The 27,621-nt window shown below is 36.8% G+C and overlaps 1 long non-coding RNA gene across 2 annotated transcripts in view; it reads right to left on the reverse strand.

The window, feature by feature from the left end:
* Window positions 1-27,621, reverse strand: part of LOC124980805 (uncharacterized) — a 142,149-nt gene that overhangs the window by 14,955 nt on the left and 99,573 nt on the right. The window contains exon 1 of one of the 2 annotated variants that reach the window (XR_007107872.1): window positions 13,351-13,454. The exons of the other annotated variant lie outside the window; for it this stretch is intronic. This is a non-coding gene — a long non-coding RNA (uncharacterized LOC124980805). Of the gene's footprint in view, window positions 1-13,350; window positions 13,455-27,621 lie in introns of those variants that run through there. 2 annotated transcript variants of the gene reach the window in all.

Consider the following 27,621-nt stretch of genomic DNA (forward strand, 5'->3'; position numbering starts at 1 on the left):
CCCAATGACTCAGGAACCTGAGTTAGAATAAAAACTCAAGGCCAACCTCAGCAATTTAGTAAAATTCTTACCAACTTAGTGAGACCCTGTCTCAAAATACAAAATAAAAAGTACCAGGTATGTAGCTCCGTGGTAAAGTACCCCTGGCTTCAACCCCCAGTAAAAAACCAAAACAACAACAAAAAAACTTATGCTATGTAAAGACAAGAGTGGTTGTATTTTTAAATACAGTATTGCTATTTTTATGGAATAGCTAACTATTATGGTCAGTACATATACGATGTCTTACACATAGTCCAATGTCTACAAATCCTGAGGTATTGCCCATCTTCTCCCTCATGTGCTTGCTTTTATGTGTGTTCATCTCAATATTAAAATGAATATTAAATGATAGTTTGGTTTTCCATAAAAGAGGACTCTAATAAAATTTAAAATTTAAATAGAAAAATCCAAACACACATCATGAACAATTAAATGTAAAAATTGTAAATTTTAGGTAGACTATCAGCATGAAAATAAAAAGATAGTTCATCATACATAACTATGTATAAACAGAATTTTCTATTGTAATTTGTGAAAACTTAAATGTTAGATGGAATATCTTGCTTTAAAAATATTTAAAAAATCATTTACACCCAGACTTTTGAGTCTTTTTGAGAGTTTGTGCATTTTTTCCAATTAAATTATTTTCTTTTAAAAACCTAGCTTTGGCAGGACTAAGGTGGGAGAAGTGGGCAGACGGAGAGGAGAACTCAAGAGTACATACATAAATTGTTAATTTCTGAGAAGTGTGGGCCTGACAATCATTTAAGACAATGTAGTTGATATAGCTGTCAGAATGGACTCTCTTTAAAAGAATGTTTTTATAGAATATCATTGTGACACTTTCCTCAGATGGATGTCTTTAGTAGTATTTGATTAATGTAACGTAATAAAAGAGATGCACACCAAAGTGTCTGTACGTGTCTTGTTAAGTATGTTTGATTCATTATATGTGGTTCTCAGTTCTTTCCTCTTTCTGTAGTTCATTTTTTATCATTTCAATAATATATCTATAAATATGAAAAAGTTGGCACTTTCAAAGTCTTTGACATATATAGCTATTAATTCATAACTCTAAAAAATTGTATCTTTCAACCTGTCATTTTAAAGCTTGTAGAGTTTATTACAGTAAGTAACCTGTGTTAGAAATTAGATTTTGAACTTTAGCAAGAAGATAAATAAGCTTATGATCCTAATAGTTAAAGAAAAGACACCTAGACTTAGTTCTAAGGTAGAATTACATGAAAAGATGACTTAATAGAAATTGAAATTGTAAACTCCCTAAAGATAACATCATAGTCTTTATTGATTCCTAGTTTTATTTTTCATATCTATTTATGTTATTGAAAGAGCTTTAAATAAACAGAGCTATCCAGATATAGTTCTCAGATCTCAGATCACCATTCTTTTTTTTTGTTAATTTCTCTGTTTTTAATATATCCTTTGTTTTGTTCCCATTGGCAGATTTATCAGGGTCTTTTGCATATAACTGATTCACTTTGAGGTAAATAAACAAATTCTTATAGGTTTACAGGCTCAGTGAAAAATTGTATTTTGGTGTGAGTGCTAGTAGCTTTAACGTACACACTTATTTGAATGAGGCAGACACAAACTAGTAAGGCTTGAATGCATGAAGAAAAAGGAGGAACTAAGGGAACTTGACAGTGGAGTGGCCAGGAGGAGTGGAGGAGAGTGGAAGAAGGGACAGCCATCTGGGTGCAGGACTTTATCATTAAGAGCCTATTCCAGTCACATATCAACTTGCTTCTTTCCAACTCTGGAGTCACACTCCACTGAGAGGACATGTCTGTGTGCTCCTTGAAGTGCAGTCTATGGGTAGGTCATTCCTTTTATTATCATCTCAAAATACTTTTGGGAGTTAAAGAGAGTACTTTTTTTTTATTATTATTATTTTTAAATTTTTACAGACTGCATTTTGATTCATTGTACATAAATGGGGTACATCTTTTCGTTTCTATGGTTGTGCACGATGTAGTTTCATACCATTCGTGTAATCATACATGTACGTAGGGTAATGATGTCTGTCTCATTCCACCATATTTCATACCCCTACTCCCTCTTCCCTCTCATTTCTCTCTACGTAATCTAAAGTTTCTCCATTCTTCTCTCACTCCCCATCTTCCCACCCCCATTATAATCATCATCTACTTAACAGGGAAAACATTAGGCCTTTGGTTTTTTGGTATTGGCTTATTTCACTTAGCACGATATTCTTCAATTTCATCCTCAGATCACCTTTCTTACAGTGCATTCATGAACTTCATGGTGTATATATATATCAATGACATGAATGGGTTTAAGTAAAGATATTCTGAAAGCAAAAGAATAGTAGTACTTATTTATATAAACATTTCAAGTTTTACTATTTTAACAATGGTACAATAGTGAGCCCCCCCTTTTTTTAATGGGGCTCTTCTTAATATATCCCAGCTTCCTGGTCTCCAAATCCTGGGCTCAAATGATACCAACCCTCCACCTTGTGAGTGCTGGACCACAGAAACATGCCACCACTCCTGGCAAGAGTAATTTCTTTCTGGTAGATGCTAATTTGTTTGCATTTTGTTGATGGGGAAGCGGAGGTTGTGGCTAACATGGTCCAGATCATTCATATGCTAAGGGGAAAAGCTAGGCTTAAAACAGAATTCTGGCTCTGAAGCCTTTGACCTCCTCTGGGTGAGCTAAACCTGGAATGTTTTCTTCCTGGTTCTGCTGATCCTTCTTTATACCTTTTGCTGAATAGGTAACAGCTTGGCTTCCTCATTTCTCACATTCCTACCCTTTGTTCAAACAAGTGTCATGGCCAAGCTTCAAGATAGCATGAGGGGTTCTATGTGATGAGCTCTGACTCAGTGATGCTTTGGGGTTTGGGTGCCAGGCTATACATCATGTGTGAATAAGCTTGTGGCAGGGGTTGAGGGTGAGGCCTGAAGACATGGTTTCTGCTGGAGCTTCACCATGTTTTGAGTGAATCATGTGCATTCAGCAGCATAGTCATCAACCATTTATATACACCTAATCTCAGGTTTTGTGTGAGAACATCTGTGTACAGTTCTCTCAAAAGCACAGAACTTACTTTGACTTTTTTACTGGAGGATCATGAAGGAGAACTAAAGAACAGATGGCTCTAAGGTCCTGCTAGGCCCTTCCCAGAAGATTGTTATTCCCTCTGAGCTAAGACAATACACCTGTATGGCACTTTCCTCTCTCTAGTGCTGCATGGAAGCAGGGCTTTGGAGTCAGTGAGAGCCAGGCCTCACTCTCCATAATTTCCTCATCACCTCTGGGACTACAGGAAACTCATTATTCTTGGACTCATTATTTCTTGGAAAACTACAAAACTTATAGAATGAGATGGGAACATTTTTTTCTGCATCTAGGGAAGAAAATTTAATATTATCTGCAGTGACCATTTAGGCAACAACTTCAGCCCAGATACTACTGATGACAGAGCAGTAACTAAGCATGGTAATTTTATTCATCTTTGTATCTGTTTCATGTCAAGAAGGAGGAGAAGGGTTTAAAATGTGTACTAGTAATTTTTTCCATATTAGCCTTGTTAAAATTATAAATGAAATTAAGAAAACTATGTAAGGGCCGGGCATGGTGGTGCATGCCTGTAATCTCAGTGGCTCAGGAGGCCGAGGCAGGAGGATCAAAACCAGTTCAAAACCAGTCTTGGCAACTTAGTGAGGTCTTAAGCAACTTAGTGAGACCCTGTCTCCAAATAAAACATACAATGGGTCAATGGGTTGGGGAGATGGCTCTGTGGTTAAGCATCCTGGGGTCCCTGATTAAAAAAAAAAAAAAAAAAAAAAGAAAAGAAGCGTAAAGCATTATGGCCCAAAGTACACCTGGCATCTTTCAAGAGAAGAAATAATGGAAACATGGCCGCCTGTTCTGCTCATGGAGCTGTCTGGTCTGATTGTGGTTCTGCAGTAACGCCTTCAAGTTTCTGAGCTCTATTTTCTCATTTGGGGCTGTTGTTCATTATCACTACTAACTCAGTAAGCAGAGCAAGAGGAGGTGGACTTAAGCGCCTTAACTGCATTATTTAAATGAATCATAAAATTATGGTTCTGAATAAAATCATTGGAGAGGAAAGTTGCCTTTGTAGTTTTAGAGAGTCCTGGTCACTTACCATGTGTTTTGCACAAGTCTCCTCATGTTTCAGAACCTAACTTACTGCCCCCCCAAAAAGGGTCTTGAACCCAAGGATCACTAGGACTTGGTTAGAGTTTGCATGCCTGGGCTCTGGCTTTTCTAAATAAACAGTAAGTAAACTTACAGTTGCTAAGGAGAAGGACTAGGTCCTTGCTGATCATTGTAAATGTCTATGATGTCAAAATTCAGGATGGCAAAAAGTGAAGTTGAAAAATGAGGAAGGGGTGTGACAGGGTGTCATCTAAATTGTTTTGAAGGGTGTGCACTTTTTATGCTGCTGAAGTTCAGGATTGGAAAATATATGTATTCTGCTAGCTCATTTCAGAGTTGGACAAACCAAATTTGGATTCAGAAAGGAGGAGAATGATAATTAAACCAAGGGAAGTTTTGTAGCTCAGGTGATGGTTTTTCCTGACAGAGGATAGCCTTGGATGGGTGTACGTCTACTGAGTCTTTGAAAGAGAATGATAGAACTAACAAAAGGTCGATAGTCTGCAGAAAATGAGGAAGAAAAGAGCAAGATAAACAGCAGACTTAATAGACATACTGTTGTTACTATATTAATAACAAACTACTCAAAATGTTATTGAAATTTTTATAAGCTTCAAAAATATGTAAAATGTATTGATGAGTTTAATGAATTTCCAGGTTTCCATCAAGATTCAATCATCAATTCACAGCCAATTTTTGGTCTCATCTGGATATTCATTCAATCTTGTTGGAATATAATTCCTTTGAGGCAAATCATTCATACAATTTCATTTATGAATAATTCCAATGTATTTCTAAAACCTAAGGACTTCATTTAAAAGGCAACTGAAATACTTTTAGCATACCTAAACATTAACAAAAATTTCTTAATTATATCCAGTAGCAAGTCAAGATTTAGATTTCTCCACTTGCCTCATATGTATGTTTTTAACAATTTGTTTGAATCTAGATTCTAATAAAGTCTATAGATAGCTAATGGTGAATATGTGTCTTAAGTCTCTTTTAATCCATAAGTTTCCTTCTATTTTTTTGTTAACAATTGTTTTAATCAGTTTTTTCATTGTGTGACTAAAGGATCTGACAAAAACAATTAGAGGAGGAAAAGTTTATTTTATCTCACAGTTTCAGAGGTCTCAGTTCATAGATGGCTGCCTCCATAGATTCAGGCCCCAGGTGAAGCAGAACTAATCATGGCAGAAAGGCATGGTGGATGAAAGCAGCTCAAGACACAGCCATCAGGAAGCACAGAGAGAACTCCACTGACCAGGGACAAAATATATGCCTTGAATTCATGCCCTCAGTGACCTACCTCTCTCCTTAAAATTTACTGCCTACAGTTACCATTCAGTTAACCAATGGATTAAACCACTGATTAGGTTAAAGCTCTCACAATCCACTGATTTCACCTCTGAACATTCTTGCATTCTCTCACACGTGAGATTGGGGGATACCACAAATCTAAGCCATAACAACTATTTGGTGAAGAAACTCATTTTTCCTGTGAATTTTCTGGTTAAAGATTAAATTTCTGCGTTGTCTCTTGACATGTTCCTCAGGCTCCTCTATTTCCTGCAAATGGTTTCCTAAAGGCATGACTACCTTCAGGTTTTAATTTTTTGGCAAATATACTTCATAGAGGTGTAGGGTATTTCCATCAGGAGGAAAAAAATGCCTGTTTGTCTCTCTTTTTGTGATATTAGTAGCCGTTTCTGTTCATTGTCCAGATCCCTTAATCCATTAGAAGCTGTAATGTATTAATTCTATTAATATGATTCCTTTTAACTTAGTAGCTGAAATATTTCTATTATAGAAACTTCCCTTATTTGATTACCCTGAGGGAATTTGTGTTCATTATTATTTGTATAAGAAACTCAAAAGAATATTGGATTTAACTCCTTGCACACATTCACTGTTTTCTAGTAATCTTTAAAGGTGACCAATGAGAGCAGTACATGTGTGCTTTAAAATTTTAACATTTGAATTCATGAATTTAAAAATACATGGACTTGAACTTTTAAGTTATATAGACAGAGGTTTGAATCCTGGCTCTGCTCTGTTACAGTCTTTTCTCCTTTATTTCCTGGGTTAAACCCTGGTTACTTTTTACTTTCAAAGATCTCTTCTGCAGGGATGCTTTCTCTAACTTTCCTACCAAGAAAATTAACCTCTCTAGACTCAGTTTTCTTATCTACAAGGTAATAATACTGATGCTAAGATATGACTGCGAAGATAGAAATGAGATCATGGGTACAGATCACTTGATCCATTCTAGCCATGTAAGGGGTTTCCAGTTTTATTACTATTTTGTATCTAATGAATTTGAGCACTTATCTCCTGTGGTGAATTACTTTTCTGATATATTTAGTTCGAAAGAATTGTCTGAGAAACAATTATGAAAAATAATTCCCTGCTTCTGTTTATGAAGATGCTAAATCTGATGACAAATTGACAACATTTACAGTGGTTTTACTTGTTCTGGAAGATAGAAGAGAAAGAAATAAATATGCCAGTCTTCAGCTCCAAAGCATTGTATGGGAGAAAAGGAAATAATCAAGAATCACATAGAAAAACACATGATGAAGTATGTGGAGAATTCAGTCTGATATGATAGATGGATGGATTAGTTTAAGTTAGAGAAGGGTCTCCAGGCATGGTGGCTTCTAAAGCAGAGGAAGAACATCCGTTGGAGGAGTCTTTATAAGGGGGAGGGAAATCCTGAAGATAGGGTTGATTTCATTTCTGAGAAAAGGAAGTTGCTGCTTTAGGAGGGTGACTAAATACCCTCACCATGCACACTTGACTCAAAATTGGCTTGAAGTTCTAATGTCAGAACCAGAACCTTAGTTCTTCCTGCTACCTAGCATTGTATCTCCTCTCCATAGTCTTGCTCAGGCTGTTCCTCCCTCTGGAATGCCCTACTTCCCCTGCTTTATGCCTACTTATTTGACACCACATCAGAAGTCATGACAGTAGGGTATCTTTCTCAGCTCCTGCTCTGACTACACCAGGTGGGCTAGGTACTCCCACTGATACTGCCGTTTACCGGTGACGAGTTCTGCTGCTTCTAATGTTGAAGATTGAATGCTAGAGAAGCACGCCAAGGCAAGCATATTAAGCAGATTTTATTTAAAGGTAATAATACAGACTTCTCCCGGCAGGAAGAAGGGGGCCATGACTGATGTTCTAAAGTCCCAAGAAGTGAGTGCACCCTACATCTTTTATAGGTTAAAGTCTCTTTTGTTCTCCAGTTCTCTCCCCACTTATCTCTCCTTCCTGCCTACGTGACTAGGCCTGGCTTTGCATTAAGTGAGAAGCCATGGGCAGGGGGAGGGCCAAGGTGATTCAGGCAGGTAAGGGCCCAGGGGGCATTCATTAGCAGCTCCATGCTTGCATAAAGGCAGGTAAATTTGGTAATCAATAGGCTCCGGATGATCTTGACATTCCATTCTTCCAGGGGCAGTCTCCAACTTCCAGAGGCAGATGGCTTCGTGGCTTCATTTCCTCGATTTGACCCGATCCTTTATTTCTACACTAACTACCCGTCCTTAATTCTGGCTTCACCATCACATTCTGTATACCTCTCTTTCACAATGTTTACTGGACTGCTTACTCTTGCTGAGTTCACTGAATTTTGAGCATGATGAGAATAAGGACTCTCATACTCATCTTTGTAACCTGAGGACAGTGTTCAGCACAGGTACAGTGGTGCACGCCTGTAATTCCAGTGACTCAGGATGCTGAGATAAGAGAATCCCAAGTTGGAGGCCAGCCTCAGCAGTTTAGTGAGGTTCTAAGCAACTCAGCTGGACTCTGTCTCAAAATTAAAAACAGAAATGGCTGGGGTTAAAGTTCAGTGGTAAAGCACTCCTGGGTTCAATCCTCAGCAACAAAAAATAAATAATAACATAAAATAAATGCATGAGTGATTGAAATCTTACCTGGTGATTTGTAAATTTAAATTTGGACATGATATATAGTTAGCTGGAAGAATAGAGCTGGAATGTGTTCACCGAGGAACCTGAGTTTATCTGATGGACCCCCTTTCAGGAGCAGGAGCAGAGTGGTGGCTAGTTGGTATGGCACAACAAGGTGGTTTAGGCTAGGTGGGCAGTGCAGGCTGGCTGTCAGCCCTGGCTGAGATGCAGGAAAAAAGGAAAGGTAAATGGTCTTGTTTGTATTATTATTATTTTCTTAGGATTGCCCCTGTGTGTAAAGGTGGAGGAAAGCAAGAATTCCTTAGGAAGTAGCAATCATTCTTCTGACTTTTCTTAACTTGATGGTGGAAACAGGGCAGAGACAAAGCACATAAAGGTCAAATGTGGTGGACAATTGTTGCTAAGCTTTAAATACATGGGCATGTGACAAGGTTACCTGTAGAAATGGTCATCACAGATATGCACAGTAGTCTTTCCAGAAAAAAAAAGTCCCTACAATTAGTCCTGTTTTGTATAGTTGTACAGAGAACTTGCTCATTTATCAAGGTTCTTGTAACACAGTTATCTGCCTAAGAGAGATGTTTTTGACATCAACAACTGTCTACCTGGTGTTAGAATTTCTCAACAGATAAGACACACTTGTGCTCAGGAAGGAACTTCTGCAGGCAGATAGCACACCAAACTTTTATTGTTAAAATGGGAAGAAAGGCATGCATCCGAATAACAGGAAAACCCACTACGGTATGCTTGCACCTGAGGTGGGGGATGGGTTGGCATTTCTGTCCCTGCACACAGAAAGAGCCCTATGTTCTCACACACAGAATGTTTTTCCTTTTTGAAATTTTTAGTATGATAGAGTTAAAAAAAATCCAGGATTATTTCCAATAGTGTTAGAAATGAACAATAAAATGTTTATCGTTAGAATCAGACTTGTCTTGCTATATTTTGTAGGGTTTAGCACTTGTCTGTGAATATACATCTAATTAAATTTCTCCATCCATAACATATGTTTCTTTACTGGATGTAGGAATGGGGAGAAGTGGATTTTATCCTTTCTTCCATCATACTTAAATAGATAAAATTTCATAGACCAACATTTTCTAATATATATATATATATATATATATATATATATATATATATTTGCTGAACAAGTCTGTTTAAAGACTTATAAGTGACATTTTGACTTCTGCTTTATATGGAATCTTAAAAAAATTATACCAAATAAACTTTAGAATTACACTGATTAGGAAACTTGATAAATTCTTCTCCAAAGGAAAATATTTTAAATTCTTTTTTTAAAAATATGTTTCTGTTTGGCAATGCCTCAATTCTCATGAAGGGAGGAGATTAAGTAAAATGCTAATTTTTAGGAACTTCTTACATTTTGAATTCCTTATCCTAAATATGAAAACAGAGACAATTACTGGGGAATCTCATTTCCCTGACTAGTCAATGGATTACCTTGCTTCTTGTTATTTGCTTTCAAAAGTGTCTTTTTTCCCCATTTTGTTTCATGTTCAAAATCTATTAAACATCTTAACCAAAAAGACTTGATAAAGTCTTATTATTCTTTATAATAATTATTTCTGAAGGACCGGCAGGAACCCCTCAGTATTCAATATAATTTATGACCTCAATGAGTGGTCATATAAATAGAGAATTTACCCATGTACCAGTTGGGGTTAGGACTGGAAGAGGATGCTCATATCTAATGCTTCTGGCTTCCTTTGCATTATTATGAATTTTTGTTTGTTTATTTTCTTTTTGCTGATGGGTAGCCTTCTCTAAGGGGTTTAGATGGATGACTTAAGGGAGGTGTGTTTTTAGGAGAACTCGGTGGTGACACTGGAAAGAAGTCTAAGTGAAATACAGCCAAGGTCATTACAGCATGGCCTTGAGTCTCATAACTCTGGAGGAAGTAGGTAGGAGGTGGTGGCAGAAAGGAAAGATACTGAGGTGTTTCTAACACGGGCACAGGAATATGTGGCAATAATAGAACATTACTAAAGTTTTCCTCTAGAATGAGTCATTGCCAAATATAATTTGAGGCTTTATGCAGCCCCAAGAAAATACCAATTTCTATAATTCTTATGAACTTGCCCTTTGGAAAGGTTGGCAGATTGATAGATATTGAAAAATGTAGTTAGAATTCACAAAGTTCGTATTTTGCCTTCAATTTAAGTAGGTGTTATATCATAGTTTGTGATACATGTGTTTCTTTCCAAGGGTCTTGTTAATTAAAAATCAATACCAAAACAATTTGACAGATAACTCTAAGTTTTCTAGGTTTAAATAAGAAGCAAATTTGCATTATAATTTAAGAATAGATAGTAATTTTGCAAACCCAAATTAAAATAGAACCACCCTGAAAAATGAGTTTTGTTGTGAGGTCATAATGATTTCCTACTATAGTTCCTAAAGACAGACAAACCATTGGTCTAATGAGCTTCACATTGTTAACTGTGAATGCTAGAATCTCCTTTCATCAATGTTATCCAAAACTTATTGCTAATATTATTTTACTGAATCTGTGGAAAGAGTGTGCTATTTTTTCCCTTTTTCTTTTTTTCCTCTCTTTCTTTGGTGATGGTTGAGGTGTGTAGAGGAGTGGCTGGTTGAAAGGTTGGAGTTGCCCTTCTAAGCATTGAGTGACTGAAGTGTTTTATCCTCCTCATCATGTTCAGATATTAAGATCTCATATTCTGTGAGAATTTTATATTTCTTAATCCTCTACACACATGAAAAGATCTTAAGTCCCTCAAGATAATTCTAAAAAGCAGGGGTCTATGTTTTATCACAGACACTGCCAGCAACATGGCAACCTGAGCATCTTTCCAGGTTCCATCTGCAAGAGCCCATGAAAGGCCCCACCATGTTCAGTGTTTATTTAACAGCTCTGAAATGCCACTTATCCACAGCTCATTTCAACTTTCCAGTGTCCTTAGGAAGGCCCTGGTCTTCTTTTTGAAAACATAAAATAAGAACCAGAGATCTATGAAGGTTGAAGGGGAATGTTAAGAAAATCGTAGCAATCATTAGGATCTGCCAACTTCTGGTTTAAATTTATCAGCCTCACTTAACGTGGACTCTCAGGTAGATGATTTAACCACTTACAATCTTTTTGGGTACTTTACTAAGAAAAGGAAGATGGTAGGCATTGCAAAGTGTATGGTAAGAGCTAAAGCTGGCACTAGAAATTAACTTAATAGAAGAAAAAAAATGGGAATCAGGCTACTTGGTGGAAGTTTAAGGGCATATTTGACAAGGCAAAGAAAATGGATTGCACTCTAGTGAGAACCAGCTTAACACTTGAATTCAGAAATTTCCAGATTTCCTCCTTGTTGAGACCAGCAAATAGAGAAGAGGGTAAGAAAGAGAAGCAATTCAGAAGGGGGTGGGGGTTCAGAGAGTAAACTGAAGATTTCCATGGAAATAAGCTGTTTTTCTTATGACTTTTTTTTAGCCACTTTTAAGCTATTGCTTTCAGTTTACTTCAATGCAGTCACTGAAGTAGCTTAGAAAGAAATCTTTGATATGCCAGATCAACCAAAAGTTTTAAAATATCCTTTTGTGTCTCCATTTATAATGCAAATAGTAAGTTGGCATTTTGGGTTCATTTCGCCATCATCTCTGAAGTGGGTTAACACAGAGAATGAGGCAGTCCCAAAAGACAGCACATCTTTGATAGTTCAATAATAATAAAAAAATGTATTTAGGTCTTTTCTAAATACCTTTTACCTCCTAAGAATATAAAAAATGAGAGGAAGAGATCTAAGAAGAATAAATTGTGGTTGCCCTCTATGTTAGCTGAATGACTAAAGATAGTGTTCTATGAATTACCCACTACTTAAATATTCCTTAAGTCTAGCCTTTATGAGCTCATAAAAAAAGACTTTGCTTATGTGTCTAGGCAGGCCAGTATCTTTATATGCTGTCAGAACTGAATTTAACATACTGTTTCAATATAACTTTAGAAACCAACAGATATTTTGTTATAGAAAGCAAGCTGGGCAATCACCTTAAACCCACGTTTACATTTTAGTTTTATCCTACATAAACATTGCCTAGTTGAAATAGTTTAAAAAAGTGGTAACTTATGTTTGAGAATGATGGAGAGAGACTGAATTCTGCTTGAAACAGTATTGCCACCGTAGTGTTTTACACGAGAATCTCCAATCTTCTTTCAGACATACTAAAAAAGCCAAAATTAATTAATGTCAGAAATACAAACGAGGGCTGGCAGTGATCACACCGTCACTGGAGAGCTCTGTGCAGCGTGGACCCCAGGCTCCACTCTCCCCTTTGCCTTCCAGGCTAAAGACTCCCATACATTTTGAAGCTTCAGAATTTCTTCAGGGCAATTGAAATCAAAATACACTTTTGTCAAATAAGCCCCCACCCCTGCACCAGTGCAACCAAAAGCAATAATGTTTCAGGAAGCTGAAGCTGAAGTGTTAGTAAGAACCACTGGGTGAACAGAAGTCTTCCCATCTTAGGTTTCATGATTGAGCTTTTAGAATGTAAACAATTTATAATGAAAAAAGTGGGCCATGTCAGGTTTGAGAAACAGAGAAAAGCTTGATGGGAAAGTCAGAGGTGTGCTTTGTCAGGAGATGGAGTTGGGGACACACCCATGATTCCAAACTGGATGTATTCCTGCCTTCATTGTTCCTCTCAAGCGATAAGTATCTCTTCCCTTCCTTCCTTCCCCTTCCCTGCTGGGCACTGACTTGGTTCCTTTGCCTTTGCTTGTCTGAGGGATTGGAGGCAACTGCTCCTGCATTTTCTGCACTCAGCATGTGTGTTCCCTCCCATTCTTCTCTCTCTTGGACTTGGGGAACCATGACTCCCGGGGTCCTTCATGTCTCAACCTAATTTAGTACTTCCTATATACATTTCATAATGGTCACATTTTAGCAGAAAAAAGACATCTGATGACCTGCTTTCTTTTCTGACTAGAATTCAGGTTTATAACTCTGATGGAGACAAATTTTTATTTTTCCACGCTGCCACTCTTTCTGCTGCCTCATTTAACACAGCTGGTATACAGAAACTAAAGCTGTTTACCATATTAAGACCTCTTTACAGAAATAGTGATAAAATAACTACCAAAAAAAGATATGAGATATATACTCTGCAGCAGATGCAGCTGACACCCTGCCTTGATCCCACCCACGTAGAGGGTAGAGGCTGGTACCTGGTTTCCCCAGTTGCTTTGGTAAGTTCACTGCTGTCTCCTTCTCTGGAGTCTCCTCTGTTTACCAACCAGTGACTGAATGGGAAGAGAAGCTGACAAAAGGCCAGCCTCTTTGCCTAATGCCCTGGTGTGATCTGTGATGAAGGGCTTCAGGATCAACAGCAGCCTGCTTCTAGCTCAACCCAGACCCATGGTCCCGCTTTTCCCTCCTACCTCCCTCCCTTTCTCCTGAGGATACACCTGGTAAATTACACCTCCCTTAGGTTCTATTTCTAGAGAATCTCACTAAGATATACACCTTAAAATAAAATTTAAAAATCTTAGAACTATTCAACCAAATCCTTAATATATATTAGACAACCAGTTTTAAGATGGTCATTGACAGAAAAAAGCATGGTATTTAGAATAAACAACATCAAAACAAGACATTTTCAACGGTGGCCAAACTTAACAAGTATAAGGGATATTATTTTTTGCCTCTTAAAAAAAGAGGAAATACATTTTAAGGAGTTGCAAGCATCTAAAATGCTATTAGGGGGCTGGGAATGTGGCGCAGCAGTAGAATATTTGCCTGTCATGTGTGAGACTCTGGGTTCAATCCCCAGCACTGCAAAAACAAAAGAAAATAAAACCAAAATGCCATTAACCTGGGGAGAGTGCATGAGTGAGACTGTAGTGATCTCCTTATTGCTTAACACTATTCCTGGTTCTATACTGTTCAAAGTAGTTTCAATTTTGTGACCCAAAGTCAGTTTAATGATAGTTTGAAAAGCAGGGACACCTACTAACCCCACTTTCACATATGAAGATTGTGTTTCACAGAAGTTAAATGGTTTGCCATGTATCATTGTTGGTAAGTACCTGGTCCAAAGTTGGTGCTCAAACCCAGCTTTCTGTGTGAGATGTGAGGTAAGATTTGAAATTAGTTTATACTATGTTCTTATCTTAGGTTGAGTCTTCAAATTTTTATAAATCTAATAGGGTTGCCTTAGCAATCCATCTAACAACCTAGAGTTAATCTATTTAACTTTGATCAAAGTGGTCATTTTCACATTTAATTCCTTATCCTTTGTTTTGTAAGAAATTATTCTAAAATTTAGCAGCTGCAAATAACAAAATCTTATGATCTCACAGTTTCTGTGGGTCAGGGAATCCACAGGTGGCTCTATCTAAGGACTCTCAAAAACCACAATCAAGGTGTTGGTAAGGTTGTGGATTCATCTAAAGTTTCTGAGGATTTGCTTCTAGTTCACTCACGTGGTTGTTAGCAGAATCCAGTTCCTTGTGAGCCATTGCGCTTAGGACGCCATTTCCTCACTGGTTATTGGCCTGTGCCCTCCCTCAGTTCCTTGTCAGGCATGTAGCTCTTTCCACAGAGCAGCTCATAATATGGGAGCTGACATGCCTCAGAGTGAGTAACAGAGAGAAAGCAAGTAAGGGTGAGTGAGACGGAAGCCAGAGGCTTTTGTAACTTAATCTTGGAAGTGACATCCCATCAATTTTGCTGTATTTTTTCTGTTAGAAGTGAGTCACTAGGCCCAGCTCACACCCACACTCCATGGGAGGGGATTACACATGGACATGCAAACTAGGAGCCAGGGAATATTGGGAGCCATTTTAGAGGCTGCCTACCACAATGTGTCACTTGGCTTCCTCATCTACACGGACCTGCAACTTGATCCAACCACTGTTTTCTCTATAAGGAAGCACTGGATTATTTTCAATATGTTAATTTCATGGGTTTAGGCATATGTGCTGTAGTTTAATGCTCTTCTCACTTGTTCTTCCTCCCACCCACTCTTCAATTTCTCTTCTCCTTTTGCTCTTCCTTTCTTGCTTCCTCTGCCCTCCTGCTTCTAACTCTACTCACTTCTCTTTCAGGCTCCTTATTTTGCTCTCTCCTCCCTTTTCATGCTTTCATGGTCACCTTCCTTTGAGAATTCAAATTCTCTATATGCGTTCCTGCTACCATGGCCCTTGCTGTTCCTCCATCTGCTCATAGGGACCATGCCAACCAGCAATTTTAGATGCTGGTTTTTAAGTTTCTAAAGAAAGTGATTTAATTCAACTATTGGGTCTAGTCTTTTTACCAAGTTCCTCTAGGAAGATGACACCATAATGAAGTGAGACAAAATGTTTTTTATAGAACATACCATTTTAGTAGGTCGGGGGAGGGGTAAGGATTTCTTCCCCTTGCAATTTCTCCATCCATAATGTCAGATCTGAGTTATATCTAGAGTCTTATCTTGTGTTCTATGTTAATTCTTCAAAATCACATTAAAAACACAGGCATGTCATAAGTTGATGGTAATGATGTCTATGAAGATGTAGGACCAGGCACACCGTTGTATCATTTATAAAAAAATTAGTTGTTTAGTTGTTGATGGCAGTGACGGCAAACTTACCACGGTTCCTAGAATACAGTATCATTTGAATAAGCAAATTAATGCAGCACTGCAGCAGATCTAAGCAGATTAGAGAGGTTGACTATTTTAGCCACTAAAGATATGGTAGAAAAATGATTTTCCCAGATCTTAAGTGAAAAATTCAGAGGAACTGTTAATAATACCTCAAATTTCCTATTTTTCAGTCATAGAAGATGCTCTTTTATTTGATCCAGCAGAGAGCATTTTTCAATATGGGGTGGATATGCTGCATATTTCAATATGGGGTTGATGTGCTATAATTAACCTGACAACTGATAGTGATTCTGTGACCTGTATTTATTTATTTATTTTTTTGGTTCTGTTTTTGTTTGTTTTTGCATATTAGGCAAAGAATCTTCGGGCAAATATGTGATTAGAATCTGTTCGATGTGATGACATGTATGTTAAGCCCATTGGCACATACCAACCGATTTTATTGCATGACTTACTGCTAGAAAAATCAAAAGTAGAAGTCAAATCACTTGAAGAATAGTTGTTTAGTGAGTTAGAATGAATGAAGTCTTTAATGAGTGCTGGCATCAAATTCTGTCCTCATTTGTTGCTTGCCATGCCCTGTTCTCCATCTGGGATGCCCCAGGCACTCTTTTTGAGGACACTTGACCTACCAGTCATATTTCAGAAAGTACTGATTTGGTGCTTGCTGATAGAGTTTAGACTCCGAGGAGTCCGGGTTGCTGGATTACATACAGACTAATGACCCATCAGACGCTAAAGGCAAAAGCTTAAAGTGCACTAGTGAATTAAGCCACAGCATTGTCGGAAAGGAAGAATTTATTATGTCATTAAACTTGATTCAATAAGTTTTGCTTCTTTAGATACACTGCACTGAGGGAAAAGTAAGAAATTAATTTTAAACAAGTGTTACCATTTTTCTTCCATTTTCTCAGGTAAAGGATTCATGTGAAATTAAGAGACAAGAGTATTTCATTGGGATTAAAAGAAAGCCATTAAAAAGAATGACAAATTGTGAAAACTGGGCATGACTGCCTAGTCAGGCATGTACTTCTAAGTTCAGAGACTATGTGCTTCAGTTAGTAAACACAGAGGAAAACCAGGCTTGCCTAATTTAATGATACCCTGGGTGAAGTTTTCGGAGCTTTGCATAAAATCTCGGAGGCACACTGATACAAAGATGTCAGCAATAATCATGGTTGATGCTTAGAGTTTAATGTAAAACTTAGAATGTGCACAAAATAGAAACCAGAATGGAGGTTTTCTGATACAAATCTAGAAACTATTATGAGAGGAAAAATGTTCTCTTAATTTAAATGTCACTAAAGAACACAAAAATGTAAAAGATTTGGTGTTGAGTTTATATAACCGGTGGTTTCATGGGAAGAGATAAAATGTTTATAAATAATAATATAAAAATAACTGAGGAGAATGCCCAGTGTTTGTATGTTTTGTCATTTACCAATCAAAATATTTTGCATTCCTCTCAGGGATTCTAAAATGAAGCCCAGCATTATAGAAGTAAGTGTTTAGAAAAAATAGATTTTTCATCATAGTTATAGTGTCAATTCTATTAACAGATACTTTTAATATTCTAGGTAATAAAACATATATCCTAATTGTAATTATTATATAGTAATATATGTAAGAATCCAGATCCTCAAATAACAGTTTCTGATAATTTTTTTTAATTGAATAAATTCTATAACATATAATTTCTGTCAAATTAAAAACCAAACCAGAACAAAACTATGAGATAGGTGTGTATCCAAGGGAATAACATTCTAATTTCACTAGACTTCTTTCCTATTACAGGACATGTAATATTCCATGCTTAGGATAAAGATAGGAATGTCAGGCGAAGGGGATTTTTCTTAATTTCTTTTATTGACTCCTAAAAGGTGATGGCTTTCTAAAATCATAAAAAGTAGAATTTCAGAGCTAATCTGATTTGGGATTTTCTGTTTCTCTTTCTTTCTGTCTCTCGCTCGAATCAGAAAGTTCATTTTAATTTTATTTCTGAAATTATTTTAATTTTGGACCAATACCGAGATTAGTAAACCAAAAAAAATTCCCTTTCCAGTTCTTCTATATGCTTAGTAATGCTAAGATTGTATGTAAAATTAGTTGTTCTTTATAGCTAAGACTCATCGTGGTCCAAGTGCTTGGGGAGTGGGAAACTCAGGTGAGAAATTTGCTTGCCCTTTAAGGAGCAGCAATTTTCTAAAAAGAGCACCCACTCCATAATTCCAGGAGGGGCATCTGGCCTGATTTTTCTGTCAATTTCTTCTTTGCCAAGAATAGAAGGTTATAGAGAGAGGAATGTCACAGACCAAGGTCACCATGCTGCCCACAGAGATTTCTAAAGAACCACGGCATGACCACTGGGGAGTTTCAGAAAGGAAAATAATTTCCACTCATAAATACTGTTGTAAACATCCCTATGTATTAGTGAAAGCAGGTTTTTATCGGTCTTTATAGCTACCTCACTGAGTCTATTGTGGGGGGAACTGTTTGAATGTATACAAGCTCCAAGAGCAGTGCAGGAATATAGAGAAACAATCAGTTTCTTCCATCTTTTTCTCCCTCCCTTCGCTTCCTTTCTTCTTCCTCTCCCCCTTTCTTCCTTTCTCTTCCTTTCTTAGTTCAGTTCTTCTCAAGCTTTCATGTTCACAATGATCACCTGGAGATGTTAAAGTGCAGACACGGACCTGGCTGCTCTGGATGGGGTCTGAGATGTTGAAATGCTAATGAGTGTTCAAGTAACTGATAACCGCACACCCTACTGTGAGTAGCAAAGATTTGAGTAGTACTAACTTGGTTGTCAAGTTTACAGTTGCACTATCAAGTTTGTGTAGTTTTCATCCCAACTGGGTCATGCTGTCTTACTGAAGGTCTAAAGGCCTACCTGAGAAGGGCTGTAGGTAGTATTTTATGTATATCTTACATATGAACTCTCTTGAATATTGAAGGAGTATATGATGTGACAATAACACAACACAACAAAACAACACCCCCACAAACCGTAATGTGTAATCCATCATCTGAAGTCTAAGATATGATCCTACTAGCTTTTCGCTGATTTCTATTTATCTGTTGGGAACCATTGATAGGTCTTGGAAAAGCATGTGCTCTGGGGGAGTAAAATTTTTTTTTTTTTTGTAAATTTCAAAAACATCTGGTTTTGGCAAAGAAAATCTTTCATGATGATGCCTACATGGCTCAGCACTGGGAAACCTCTTCAGGATTTTGCTGAGGGGAAGGCATTTGGAGAGATCCAGGTGTTCTCTGTGATCAGTGGCAGGTAGCTGCTGGGACATTGACAACAACACCATTACTCATCCTGTTAGAAGTTTTAACCTACCAACCACTGTTGCCTGTGCTGGTTATTTCAAATACATGGTTGTGAATATTATGTATAGGCACTTCTCTTTCTCCAGGGCTTTCATCTCCTTCATATTACACCTGTCTCTAGACATTAGTAGGAACTTACTTTGATTTAGTATGTTTTCTTGCAGTGTATTCTCTTTCTCACTTGATTATCTTTAGCCCCAACCTGATTGGATTGGTTGCTATTATAGGGACACATTTAGTTGAAAAAGCAAACCAAATAAAACTCCTGAAATAAGAATATTTATTGATCTGTTGATGAGCCTCAAACAAACAATAAATATAAAGAAAATCCAGGTAGGAATTAAGATTTTGGAATGGTCATCTTCTAGAAGAAACTAGCATTGCAAAGATAAACAGAAAAAAAGATCAACCACTTTACTACTTCCTTTCTTTGGTGTGATATTCTTAAATTTGCCTAAGTATATTATTTTATGACCAGTCCCTTAGCTGTATATTTTGCACCATGGCAACAACACACCTATTCAGGGATGTAGATCAGATATATTCAGATTCTCATGAATAAGGAAGAAGCCTCAATGCATACATGTCATGTATGTATCTTACCCATTGCAACCACACACTTTGACTCATTAAGAGTTCAGTCTTCTAGCTCAGGTATCTGATTTCCTGACTAACATATGACACATAAGAACAAGTTGGGTATGGTGGTGCACACCTATAATCCCAGCAACCAGGAGGCTAAGGCAGGAGGATTGCAAGTTCAAAGCCAGCCTTAGCAACTTAGTGAGACCCTGTCTCAAAATAAAAATTAAAAGATGGGACTGGGGATGTGGGTCAGTGGGTAAGCACCTCTGAGTTCAATCCCTGCTATCAAAAACCACCACCACCACCACCACCACCACCACCACAAGAACAAAACAAAAACAAAACAAAACCTCAAAAAAAACCAACAATGACAAAAACATAAGTTGGAAAGAAGTTAAACCTGCTTGAACAGTAGCATGACAGTTTATGGAAAGGGAAGAGATTTCAATAAAAAGACCTACAAAATCAGACACAAAAATGGAAAAAAAATTTAATCTTAGTTTTTTATTCTGGAGGCAAATGCCATCCTATAGTTCAGAGCTATAATTCAATACAGTTCAATCATAAATGACTATAATCGTAGCTTAGTAAAGAAGGCAGGTTAAATTTGTCTATGGTTTATTTAAAAAACCAGAACATTTAAAAATATTTCTGTGAAAATTATTTTTAAAATTTGGTAAAAAGAGTTTATTTTTTTAAAGAAATGTACCTCTTCCTTGATTCTGTCAGATAATTTGATTTTATTTTCAAATCTAAAAAAAGAGTGGTTAGAAATTTGAGTTTCATGTGTGTTTTAAATTTTGATCTAGATTCAAATTTTTTTGGAAATTCAATTATTATTTTATTATTATTTCTTTAATCTTTCTTTTTCTTTTTCTTTTTTTTTTTTTTAAAGAAATGAAGAAATATGTCATTAGGGAGGAATTCTCACCCAAAATTAGATTTTCCAAGCTCCACATGTTTGCAAAATGGACAGGATCTGAGGGTTAATATTTATCCTGTACCTTGAAACCTGGAGATGAAAAGCACTACACAAATACCAAGCTCTCTGAACTTGATGTAATTTTCAATACTCACAAAATTTTCAAATAGCACACTCCTCAGGGACTTGTTGGGGAGGTGGCTCCTTTTGTAGGACCACAATAGCACTAGTTATACTGCTGACTGATTTCATTAATGAAATCGCAATTCTTATCTTGTTTCTTTTCCAGATTACACACAAGTTTTAACATCACCAGTGATATACGCTATTTTTAAAATTTAAAGTATTTTTTGCTAGAGTTGAGAGCATAGCCCTGAGTTTTATCCCCAGCAACATAAAAAACAACAACAACAAAAAAAAACAAACCAGAACAAAAGAAAGCCAAACCAAAACAACAACACAAATACAGTCAGGCAGGGTGGCACTCTCCTACAGTCCCAGTGACTCAGGAAGCTGAGGCAGGAGGATTCCAAGTTCAAGGCCAACCTGGGCAACTTAGCCAGGCCCTATATCAAAATTTTTAAAAAGGGAGGGTTGAGGAAGTAGCTCAATGGTAGAGCACTGCTGAGTTCAATTCCAGTATCACAAAACAAACAAACAAACAACAACAAAATAATACACACACACACACAACCCAAAACAAAGCATACAGACCTATAACAAAACATATATATGTGAGTGTGTGTGTATATACACAAAGATCTGAATAGCTGAAGTGAGAAATGCATTTTAAGTTATGTTGGATGAATTCTATGCCACGTGGTGTTGGTAATATAAGGCATAAGTTCTGACTTTGACACTGGTTCCAGCCCTGGGGTGGTAACCCTTCCTCTGAGGTGGGTCTCCAAAGGGAGCACCTTGCCTTTCCTTAACTGTCATGCACAAGCGAACAGTGGCAGCTCAGAGTCTTCACTAGTTGGTAAATGAGATGTTGATTAATCTATATTTTTTAAGTTTAGCTGAAAGATAATCTATAATATATAGCATTGCTCAGAAGACAAAATAGTGTAGAGGGAATCTTTGATACTTCTGGAACAGTTGAATTAGTTGTTGAGTATGTATTTTTTAAAATTCAGCATTTTAATGACCACAAATTAATAGTATAAAAGGGATAGTCTGTCTAACATTGAACAAGTGAATTTTGAAAGCTTTCCCATAAAAATAAGGGGCAAAGTTATCTGATGACTTCAGAAAGTGAAAAATAAACCAATAACATAGTCTTCCAGTAATAAGTATCCTCATATCCCTCTTTCTTTCTCTGTCTCTCCTCTGTCTCCATCTGTCCTTCAGAAACACACATTCTTACCCACTCATGACATGCTGTTTCTTGCCTCTAACTTCACTTAGAAAACAAAGTTTCAAATTCTCATGGGAAATGACTAATTTTGAAGAAAAGTTAACTAGGAGTATAAGGAGGTGAAACATCTGACAAGTTAACAGTGCTTGGATGAAAGCTTTAAAGATTGACACAATTGTTTCCTAGTTTGTCTGTTTGGGTCCCTGTCCCTCTCTTCCATTTCACCTCTGAAACTTGAGTCCTTACTTCTCTTCTACCTATTTTCCAGTTCATAATTTAGAGAACTTTATACTTGGTAGCATTCATAGTGTTTGGGGACTTAGTACTATTGGGAGGTGGATTATTTTATTTCTTTACTTCTTGATTTAAGAAAGAATATGTTCTGATAGGACTTTCCATATTTGAAGGCTCTTTGTACACACACACACACACACACACACACACACTCTCACACATATGTATATTCCTTATCATTCCCTAGGAAAAGGATTAAAAGAAAAGATTATTTTCTTCTTCAGACAGAAAGTTTCTATATACATAGTCAAAATAGAAATAGATAATGGAAGGCTTCAGGAAATCAGGAGGAAAAATATTCAAGAGTTGGGTATAACTTTTGGTCTAACAGACTTGATGAATACTGCCCCACCCCCTAACCCCCACCCATCTGGTATCACACACATAAATTCAGAGAGCTTCGGTTGTGTTTGTTTTAAGGTGACCTCCAGATCATGATCCTTTCTGAGAACAACTTTCGAAGTTTTTAGTTTTTTCTTTCTCCCTGTAGAATCTCTTTCTCTTTCTTTCTTTTTGTTTTCCTTTCTCTTTTTTATTTCCCTCCCTTCCTTCCTCTGTCTACCAATAACAGATAAATATACAGCTGTTGATCTTTCAGGCTGTACTCTATATTTTTGTCTGAATATTTCTAAAATTGTAATGCTGGTAGTTGAAGCTTGAGTTGCCAGGTGGTAGTTATTAACTGACGTGTCATGGTTCATGGTGAACAAGCTAGGTCAACAAACTTGTTTTTCATCATGACTGGTTTTAATTTGAAAGGAAGCTTGTTACCTATTTGATAATGCTTCACTGAAGTTCATCTATTTCAGGTAGATTAATAGCTTGTTCCGGGATGAGGAGCCCAGAGACCCTGTTATAACTGTGTGCTATAGGTTCAAGGTTCAAACTTCAGAAAGTATGAAAGTCCTTGTTTTTCTTCTACCTATTTGCCAGTGCATGCCTTAGTGAACTTTTATACTTGGTAACACTTGAATAATCACAGGTTTGGGACCTTATAGTATTAGGAGCTGGGTTATTTTAATTCTTAATTTTATTTTTTAATTTAAAGAAGAGATGTGTTTCTATGGTACTTTCTGGGTAGAAGACTTTTCAAATTCAAAGAGCATCAAGTTAGGGGGAATTAAAAAAATGTGTGTGTGTGTGTGTGTGTGTGTGTGTGTGTGTGTGAGATCAGGAATATTTTTGGTTTTCTTTGATTTTTCCTCATCATTCACTAGGCAAAGGGTTAAAATCTCTGTCAAATGGAATATTAATTTTCAGATCAATCCAAAGACTGTAGGTAGATATTGGGTTGAAGTAAGTAAATGAAAAAAGGTTGTTCATGTTTGGACTCGTTCATGGTGGAGAGATCAATAATTCTTTAAATGGATGTCTACATAAAGGTAGTACATTATTGGCTGAAGAATTCTCCTTTTTGTAGAAAAGGGAGTTTTACTGTGGTTTTTTCCATCAGGTCATTGATAAAATAGATCAATGGGTATAAAAAGTATATTAGCTAACTTTGTCCACCTGGAGAAGGAAAAATTCAACCTTATAGTATGATCCTTATTCAGAACCTCAATGTAGCTGAAGTTTCCACTCAGATTTTGCTCTTGGGGCTTTTAAATTCAACACTACTATTTGAGGATTAAACTACAATGGAAATATTAATGATATCTCTATACAGAAAGCAGCTTGGCAAGCTCTTAAATTGATAGGTTTCTAAAGAAACTCTCCATTTCAAATAAGGATCTCATATTTGGATCGCCTAACCAGTCTGAAATGTAGTTTACCTACATAGATTGGCTATCTAGGAGCTTGTAAACAAATTCATAAATTTGTCATGCTGATTATAGTGTTGGCAAACACAATGGCTGATCATGTTATAAATGTTTATCAACACCCGTACTCACCCACCTGCTAAGAGGTGCTACGCTTTAATGAAATTGTTTGAATATCAAGGCTGGTTGCTAAGATACAATGTTCTTGTTACTAGGGATGTGATGCTTGCAGATTTCTGTTATCAAATAATGATTAGAGATGTGCTAACCTCAAGGTGCTCAGTGCAGTGAAAGGTTTACTGAGCTACAAATTAGTAAACTGCCTGCTTGAGCAGGCACTGGCAGAAGAAACATGTGCCTCTTCCATACACAACCGGCATTTTAAAAGAAGACAAGAGGGGACAGGGAGTGTGGCGATAAATGATGGGTCCTTGAAAGTTTGCCATGGAAAGGTTTTACCTACTCTATGGCCCAGCATGATATGTCGTTTGCCAGCTGGGGAATTTGTTGACATCCATTGCCAATAGTTCCTTCATCTTTTATGACAAATCCATTCTTTGCCTTTCCTGTTAATTAGTTGGTATAGAATTATTAACATTACACACATCATAATTCTTTGTGAAAAATAAAAATAATTAAAAATGTCCTACAGAATGCAAATTTATTTTAATGTGAGCACTTTTTTTTTTTTTTTTTAGTTGTTGATGTACCTTTATTTTTATTTATTTATATGTGGTGCTGAGAATTGAACCCAGTGCCTCAGCGTGCTTGGAGAGTGCTCTATCACTGAGCCACAACCCTAGCCCGTGAACACATTTTTGAGATGATGACAGATTCAAGAGACCCATTGGTATAAAAGTCGTATTTAGTATGATGAATTCCATAAATAATGATGTAATTTTAGATATCGAGAATTGAATCTTCCAGGATATTTAATATTACATCAAATATCATCATATGTCAAAATGTTTCTCTTTACTTTAATCTTATCTTATATAACACAATGGAGATAGATGGCCAAAGTCAAGTTGCCCATACTGGTCCTTTTAGTCTTGTTAAAGCAGGACCTGAACTGCATTACTGCATCTCTACTGGGAGACTTTGAACAAAACACTTTCACACTGAAAAAATTTGCATGATTTTATGACAGTCCCTGTCATTCCCAAGTGCTCTACTCATGACTAGTAATATTTCAGAAATGTGTGGGCAACTGTACTTCTGGTGTAATGTCTAATTTTTATTCTTGTTACTTTATAAAAATTCTTAGTTATTAGGATAACAGATCTGATGGATGTTAAATTGACTCTGGAATTTTTTTTTTAAATAAAAGTTGAAATTGTAGGCACACTTGAATAATAAAAATGTTTTATAAAAGTGATTTTCAGGCATATCAACTGGCCTTCTGTTTGGTCTGAATATTGTAAGAGCAGAGACAGGGTATGTTCTGCTAACCATTGTACATCCATCCTCCAGAAAATGCTTGGACAAAAGAGGTCTCATATAGATGAATGAATGATTCCTAAATTCAGCAAAATTTTGCTAATATCTATAGCAGATTTTCAGGAGTTTGTCAGTTAATTTTTCCTGTCTTTATGTAGAGTAAGAAAAGTTGCCATGGAAAACGTATATCTCTGTGAAAAAGATTTTGTATATCTCAGTTTAACAGATGAGGAAACCAAAAGCATAAGATAATGAATCTTTCAGTGTAATATAACTAAAGGGAGGCAAAGCTGGAACTGAAACTCAGGTCTTTTGCAAGTCTAGTCCTGTTTCCAGGAACTCAAAGTACCTCTCTGATATTGTCAGAGCTGAGTGGGGAAACAGGCTAGCAGTAATGCTTAAATTCAACAAATATCATGTCCCTGTTTTGTACCAAATATACAGGAAAACGTGAAGGTTCAAAAGAAATAACTTATAACGTCCTTGACAATAATAAATTTTCACTTTGTGGAGTTACAACATATTCACTTGAAGACCTCGAGGACCAAGTATGAGTTCCAGAGAAAACAGAAGTAACCTGAACATAGAAAGAAATCTCTCAATGTGTGAGTTTGGCAAGGCCATTTGAGAGGGTAAGTGTTTGACCAGAAGATGTGACTCTGTTACCAGTAACATCTAGGTTTGAATTCTTGTTCTGTCGCAGACTGGCTGCATGAATTTGGCCAAGTTTCTTAGTCTGTACAAGATTTTCTTGGTTTTGTTGTAATTTTCTCATGGATTACATTCGGTCAGGCAGGTAATGTGCTTAGCACAAACTAAGCAGTCAGCAAATGTTAGTTATTTCTGAGACACACTCATTGCCCTACACAATTGAGCTTTATTTTAGTCCCCAAATAGTTTCTTGGTTTCTGAAGCTTAAATTTTGCCTCTTAAATAAGATCCTTAACTCATTTTTATATTGTCTAACATGGGGTTAGATTCATATTTATTGATGGATACAGGAGAGACATAGTAAAAATATTCCCATGTTCTTATCATAAGACATTTGTGCTTCAAGTGGATTTATAAACTAGCACCTGGTTAATTATAGCTGTGCAGAGATAGATATGCAAGTGTTGCTTGGGCGGATTGTGTTGTCATGGTGGGAGTGACCAGAGCTGGGCGGAGTTATCTGAAGAGATTTGTTCTCTTCCTACCCACAGGTTCTCATGAGGCTTTCATGAGAATTTAAATCTGAATGTCAAAAGTGGTATCCAATATAAGGTAATTCAAATTATGATGTTAGACCCTATTCCAAGGAGAAAGAAACACCCTGGTGATTTCAGGACTATATTGCTTGCTAGTGGTGCCATGTATACTCGATTTTCTTGGAAATTAACTGTCATTGGTTTCAGCAGTACTTTTCTCCACTTTCTCTGATTTTGTATTTTTATCACAAATCAACATTGCTTTCTTTTTTCCTGGGCCTTCCTAATACTCTACTTGCAGAGCATTTCATCTTTAGTCTAAATAAAACGTTGAATATTTGGTGTACTGGCTCAGAAGCCAGTTTATCTAAGGCAAAAATTGTCTCTCCTGTCTAATTTTTAAGACTATATTTTAAAATGCTTCTTATTCACTAGTGAGAAAATTACAAAATGGACTATTAAAAAAACATGAGGTTTGTGCCACTTAAAGAATGTATTATGTGCACCATTGTTCATATTTAGAGATGCCCCTAAATATAGATGTACTGCACTACCTACATATAATTCAGATCATGTCAAAGCACAAACCCCTCTCAGTGTGGGGTAGTGTGGGCATTTTGTTATCTATAGCAGCTGTTGTCTCTTTTTGAGGGGAAAAAATCCTACTCCTGTTTAAATTTATGTTGCATTGAGCAAGTTGTATTGCTGGTGATTATATGTGGCTCAACTGTGTCACGTGGCATGACCTGCAATAACCTGACTTAATGCAGTCCACATGTTGTACTGAACGACACACATTAAAACATTCCACTTCTCCACAGAACTGTGTGAGCAGGTGATTTCTCTAAATGGCAGACACTCACACACTTGTATTTTAAAACTCCACCAGCTTAGCTAAAAATATCTTCAAAAGCCCACCCAAAACATTTCCCTCGGTTATTTTTGCAAATTGTTGGGTGAATGACAGAGAGCA

The sequence above is a fragment of the Sciurus carolinensis genome, chromosome 3 (genome assembly GCF_902686445.1).
Source record: "Sciurus carolinensis chromosome 3, mSciCar1.2, whole genome shotgun sequence".
Lineage (NCBI taxonomy): Eukaryota > Metazoa > Chordata > Mammalia > Rodentia > Sciuridae > Sciurus > Sciurus carolinensis.